This window comes from Phocoena sinus, chromosome 5 (genome assembly GCF_008692025.1).
Source record: "Phocoena sinus isolate mPhoSin1 chromosome 5, mPhoSin1.pri, whole genome shotgun sequence".
In the NCBI taxonomy this organism is placed as follows: Eukaryota; Metazoa; Chordata; class Mammalia; order Artiodactyla; family Phocoenidae; genus Phocoena; species Phocoena sinus.
The window spans coordinates 116,259,448-116,266,204 of record NC_045767.1 but is presented as its reverse complement, the minus strand read 5'-3'; the positions used below and the strand labels follow the sequence as shown (position 1 = coordinate 116,266,204).

The 6,757-nt window shown below is 36.3% G+C and overlaps 1 non-coding gene and 1 pseudogene across 1 annotated transcript; one reads left to right on the top strand and one right to left on the bottom strand.

The window, feature by feature from the left end:
* Nucleotides 1-792: 792 nt before the first annotated feature.
* Nucleotides 793-865, bottom strand: TRNAG-UCC. Its single transcript has one exon. It is a non-coding gene; the product is annotated as a tRNA-Gly (tRNA).
* A 1,726-nt stretch (nt 866-2,591) lies between these two features.
* On the top strand, nt 2,592-2,714 carry LOC116754830 (annotated as a pseudogene).
* The last annotated feature ends 4,043 nt before the right edge of the window (nt 2,715-6,757 follow it).

Sequence of the window (6,757 nt, the reverse complement as noted above, 5' to 3'; positions counted from 1 at the left end):
TCTTAAAATAATTCCCATGAGCAATTTGCCACAAGATTAATAGCATTCTGTCATGAATACAGGATTTGGAGAAAACATATATATACATATGTATTTATATATTTACATATGTATATAGTATACATATATATGCACATATACACACACATCTATATTATATTTTGCCTTTGCTAGCTTTATTTGACAATTACTTTTACTGTTTTTAAATTTTTTTATTTTCAGGTAACTAGTTCTTTCTTAATTATCTCATTAGTAAGAAGAGTCAGAAATATTGACACTGTAGAGTGATGACATTTTGCATGGCGGTCATTTTTTTTTAATTCAGAAAGAATTTTAAATTTTAATGACTTCTTTTTCTTACTTATCACTGTAATTTGAGGAAGTAATAAAAGCTTTAAGCATTATTTCTAGACTTATCTATAGCTAAGAAACTGGAAGGCTACGAAAAAGAATGATATGCCAAACAAAATTCTAGGGGCAGCTACACATCCAAAACAAACTTAAAAACTCAGATAATATTTGTCCACGTGATAAGAAATGACCGAATTTGGAGACAAAGACAAAAGAGTATCTGACTCCTATTTCATTAGCCGTCATATGTATCCACCACCATATGAGTTCTAGGCTTCATTATACATTGTGTTTTTCATCTGAAAAATGCAGCATTCTTAATTCTATTTATTATTATTTTTTAAATCTATTTATTTGGTTGCACCAGGTCTTAGTTGCAGCATGTGGGCTCCTTAGTTGTAGCATGTGAACTCTTAGTTTCAGCACGCACGTGGGATCTAGTTCCCTGACCAGGGATCGAACCTGGGCCCCCTGCATTGGAAGTGTGGAGTCTTAACCACTGGACCACCAGGGAAGTCCTTAATTCTATTTAATATTGATTTGAATTAAACTATGCAGGAACAACTCATAGATTATTTTTCTTGGGACCTGTAGTGTGTTATTTAAGGGGAACTCTCTGCTATGAGCCTGTTTCACAGAAAATGGACGATGTTAAGTATAACTAAAACAGAGACATGTTTCTAAACATTTCAGAGGTATGAGTAGTATCGTTAAGTAACACAGTCCTCTCTTCAAAACCGGTCTCACAAGCAGAAAGAGCAGCCTTTGAGTCATGAGCACCACAAGGCAAGGCCCCTTTCTATCACCGTATCTCCCATTCCGTCTGTCTTTCAAAGCCCATGGCTGACAAGAGAGTAAGCTTTCACCAGGTACTTTCAGAGTGAGCTCTCATCTTGTTTATAGCCTCCAGACTCTTCATAAATATAATTAACCTCATCTACAAAAAACAGTGAAACTTTAACTATTGAAAAACAGCCTTCCAGAACCCTAAGGTTTTCAAAATGGATTTGAACCTGGAAGTAACCCTGATCCCTCCATTGTTGCATACACACAAAATAATAATAATAAAACAACAGTAGTGATAATACCTGAGCATTGAGCAAAACAAAACAAAATAAAACCCAAAAACGTCCTCAATCCATACATATCACACCTGATATTCTGATGTGCTGAATATGATTTATTCGTTCATTCACTTGTTGATTGATTCAACAAATACTTATTTACCAACTATAATGAGTTCCATTCAAGGCGGGCGTTGGCGGGGGGGGGGGGGCGTGTGGGCATGGCAGTAAATAAGACAGACAAGGTTTATTTGGATGGTTGAACAGGAAAGGCCTTCAACCTAAGTCTTGAAATGATGAGGATGCTACGATAAAAGGACCAGCACCCCAGAGAGAGACAATCGGAGAGCTAGGGGTCCGAAGTAACAGTAAACTTAGTGTGTTGATGGACAAAGGCTAAAGCATGGGAGCAAGCAAGACAGTGGTAGGAGGTTAAGATCGGAGAAGTATTTAGTAGCCATAGGAAGAAGTTTTATTTTTATTCTATGTGCAGTTGGATGTCACTGGAGGATTTTAAGCAGAAAAGTCACTAATACCTTATTTATGTTTATAAAAGATCGTTCTTGCTGGTTTTAGAAGAATGGACTGTAGGAGGCAAGATAGAAGCAGAGTAGAGCTTGGACCAAACTTTTAAGGCATGAATGATGCATTCTGATTGCCTATAATATATATAAAAGACCACTATGTCAGCACAATGGATGAAGTAAATGGGAGAACCAAGGGAAACTAGAAAAAGCAAGGAGAGAAGATGAGGGAAGAAATTGGGAAAGATCTGAACCTAGGAATGGGCACTGTGTAATGAGCAGAGACAGAAGACCCTAAATAGGACTTCCATGAGCCTGGGACACCTTGTTATAGAAAAGTAAGGAAATGCCAGAAAGTATGATGATGCTCCAAACTAATGAGGGCATGTCAAAAGGCTGTAGGAGTCTGCATGAAGGGGCAACCACTGGCAGTATTCTAGGCCATGCATTCATCAGAATGAATACTGAATGAAGTGTATATTACACGTTGAAGAAAAAGGATCCATGAAGGTCATACTGACACTGATAAAAATTCTTTACAAAGCCCAAGTGGAGGAGGAGTTATACTCTACAGAAAAAGAAGTGCCAACTAATAAATGCAAAGGCATGATGTAAGTAGAAAATCCCCATTTTTACAATCACTGCAGTAATAACTGATTCAGCAGGAACCAAAAATGGGTGGCTAAGATCAAAAGTAGTATCTGTTCTTATCAGTTTAATATCTGATATGTCCTCTATCCAAGGACAATATATTATTAGAAAGGAATGAAGTACTGATACATGCTACATCATGAATGAACCTTGAAAACATTATGCTAAGTGAAAGAAGCCGGCCACAGACAGCCACGTACTGTATGGTTTTATTTATGTGAAATGTCCAGAAGAGGCAAATCCATTGATAGAAAGTAGGTTAGTGGTTGCTAGGGGCTGGATGGGTTAGGGGGAAATGGTGAGTGGCTGCTAAGTGGTCCAGGGTTTCTTTTTGGGACGATAAAATGTTATAAAATTGATTTTGGTGATGGTTGCACAAATCTGTGAATATACTAGAAACTAATGAACTGTATAATTTAAATGGATGAATTTTATGGTATGTGAAATATATCTCAATAAAGCTGTTTTTTAAAACAAAATAAACTAAAGTAAAAAATAAACAGAAGGAGCTAAAACTCAAAAAAAAAAAAAAAGAAAGGTGAGAGGGTTCTGCTTGTGCTTAGGATGTAAAAAGCTGCTAGACAAGGTTGTTCCCATTCTAACAACAAGAAAAAATTGTATAATCAGTAAAATTATAACTTTTCTAGAACCCACCAGAGAGATGAGGTCACAGGACAACCAAGTACACTGAATTCCACAGAGTGACCCCTCTGCAGAGAAGTGGGACTTTTGCCTTTGAGAGGGCACGAGTAGAAGAGGTCATTGCCATAAAGGTGGATAAGAAGAAATCAGCTAATATTGCTTAATAAATTCTTAGAATCAGTACAGGCTGATGAATCAGTTTAGAATAACTGGGAGTCCCTGACACAAAGAGAATCTGCACTCACTTGCAAGTTCTTTTCTGCAGGCTTCTACTAGGTCAAAACTAAGCATAGGGCAGAAGACTCGAGAAAGTCCCTTATGATGTGCAATGGTAATTGACTGATGCAGGAGGAAAAATGCATGAAAGACCGCCTGCTTCCCTAGATCCTTCTTTCTTTGGAGCAAAAGCTTTTTACCACTTGTTAGGGGCAGCAAAACTTTATGAAAGATCTACTGCTTGAAGGAAGGGTAGAAATAAAAGTCCTCTGCGTCTGGGGAAAGCACAGGAATACCTCTTGGGCTCAGATTCCTGTACTGATATCAATTAGAGGTCTGCTACCACTGGAGAAGGGGTAAGACCACCATAAATACAATGCAGAGTTTGGCTACCATGGGGGAATATGGGCAGAATTGCAGAGCAAGTTCCACCCTCTGAGTTCCAGGGTCACAGGCTTGCCTAAGACTACGGCTGGATCAGGATAACTGATAACCCCCTTCGTCCCCACCACTACTACCAGGAGCCTACCATTAGTAACTATCAACAACAGTCTTGCACTGAAAAAAAAGAGACTTCCTCTTCAGTGCAAATGTTAAGGGACTACTGGAAGCTATGGGTAGAGCAGGAACACTGCCAGGTCACATGCTAAGCACCAGGTAACCATAACCCACTGCTGGTTGAATTTCAATCTTGTATCGCACTGAAGATAACAACAACAAAATCCAAGTTTAGTTCAACCTGTGACTAGATGGACCCAGTGCCCCACACTAATGGCCTGACTGACGAAGCAGCATGCCTATTTCCAGACATAAGGACTATACATGTCTCAGTGTCTACAGTTCTTCAATACATAATGTCTGACATTCAATCAAATATTTGAGTCACACAGAAAAACAAGGGAAGAACCTACCCATTGTCAAGAGATTAGGGAATCAACAGAAGCAGACTCAGAGATGACCCAGATGTTGGAGCCCTTAGTCAGGGATGTCAAAATAACTAGAATTAATATGTTAAAGGACTGAGTGGAAAAGGTCTATAACATGCATGAATATATGGGGGAATTTTAGCAGAGAAGTAGAAAATATAGAGTCCAGTGGAAATGCTAGAAATTTTTAAAAGTAATAGAGATGAAAAAATCTTTTGATTGACTTGTTAGCAGAATCAATACAACTAAAGAAAGATTTAGCAAACATAAAGATAGGCCAACAGAAATTATACAAACTGAAACACAAATAGAAAAAAAAAAGAGTGAAAAAAATATAATAGAGCATCCAAGAGCTGTGGGACAGAATCAGTCTAACATATATGTAACTAGTCTCAGAAGGAAGAGAAAAGGAATTCTCCGGTGGTCCAGTGGTTAGGACTGCATGCTTCCACCACAGGGGGCACAGGTTTCATCCCTGGTTGGGGAACTAAGATCCCACAAGCCACATGATGTGGCCAAAAAAAATAAAAAAGAAGAAGGAAGAGAACAGAGTAATGATGATAATAATAACAATGATGATGATAGCTAACCTCCAAGAATCCCAAGCAGGATAAATACCAACACCACACACACACTTAGACATATCATAAACAAACTGCTGAAAACCGAAAAGCAAGAAAACACTGAAGGCAAGAAGGGAAAAAAGGAAACATTACATAAAGAAGAACAAAAATAAGAATTATAGCAGACTATCAGAAACTACACGAAGCCAGAACAATGAAGCAATGTCTTTAAAGTACTAAAAGAAAACAACCTGTCAACCCAGAATTTTATACCCAGTGAAAATATATTTCAAAAATGAAAGAAAAATAGAGACTTCTTTCAGACAATAAAAGCTGAGATAATTCACTGCCAGCAGAACTGAACCACAAGAAATGTTAAAGAACATTCTTCAGGAAGAAGATATATGATATTAGGTGGTAGTTTTTAAACCTACACAAATCAATAAAAAGCACCAAAAAAATTTTAAAATGGTCAATATAAAGAGACTTTATCTTATTTGTAAGCTCTTTTTAAAAAAGAAAAAAACCTGACTATCTAAAGCAAAAATGATGATGTATTGTGCATTTTATAACATGTAGAATTAAAATGTATGACCAACATTCTACCAAAAGTGGGAGGAAAGAATTTGAAGTATAAGAATGAAATAATGCCTTTTGCAGCAACATGGATGTACCTGGAGATTATCATACTAAGTGTAGTAAGTCAGAGAAAGACAAATACCTTATAATACCACTCATATGTGAAATCTAATTTTTTTTAAAAAATGATACAAATGAACTTATTTAAAAACCAGAAACAGACTTACAGATATCGAAAACAAACTTATACTTACCAAAGGGGAAATGTGGAGGGGAGGGATAAATCAGGAGCTTGGTATTAACATACACACACCACTATATATAAGACAGATAACCAACAAGGACCTACTGTATAGCACAGGGAACTCTACTCAATATTCTGTTATAACCTATATGAGAAAAGAATCTGAAAAAGAATGAAAAAATATATATATATGTATATAACCGAATCACTTTTCTGTACACCTGAAACTAACACAACATTGTAAACCAACTGTACTCCAATAAAAAAATTTTTTTTAAATTGATTCTAAAAGAAAAAAATTTTTTGAAGCATAGCACTGTAAGATTATTACACTATACAGGAAGTAATATAATCTTACTTGAAGGTAAACTGCGATAAGTTAAAGATGGATATTGTAAAGCCTAGAGCAACCACTAAAAAAATTAAAGAGATGCAACTAATAACACAAATGGTAGTAATAAAATAAAATCAGAAATATGTGACACAATCCAAAAGGTGGTAAAAGAGGGGAAAGAGAACAAGGAACTGATGGAAAATAGTAGCAAGATGTTAGATTTAAATTCAATCATACTACTAGCTACATTAAATATAAATAATCTAAACAACACAGAAGTCAGAGATTGACAGATTGAACAAGCAGCAAGATCCAACTGTAGGTTGTCTATTTCTTCAAATAAAAAAAACGCAAGGCAACTATGAAAATATGTGCATGGAAAAAGAAACTCTTTAAGAGGAATAAACATATTTCAAAGTGAATAAATAGGCCTTCTAAAAATTAAGAATATAATATTTTTTTAAGATTTTTTTTTTGATGTGGACCATTTTTAAAGTCTTTATTGAATTTGTTACAATATTGCTTCTGTTTTATTTTTTGGCCATGAGGCATGTGGGATCCCAGCTCCCTAGCCAGGGATTCAAGCCGCACTGCCTGCATTGGAAGGCTATGTCTCAACCACTGGACCACCAGGGAAGTTCCAAGAAGATAATATTCTTTAGA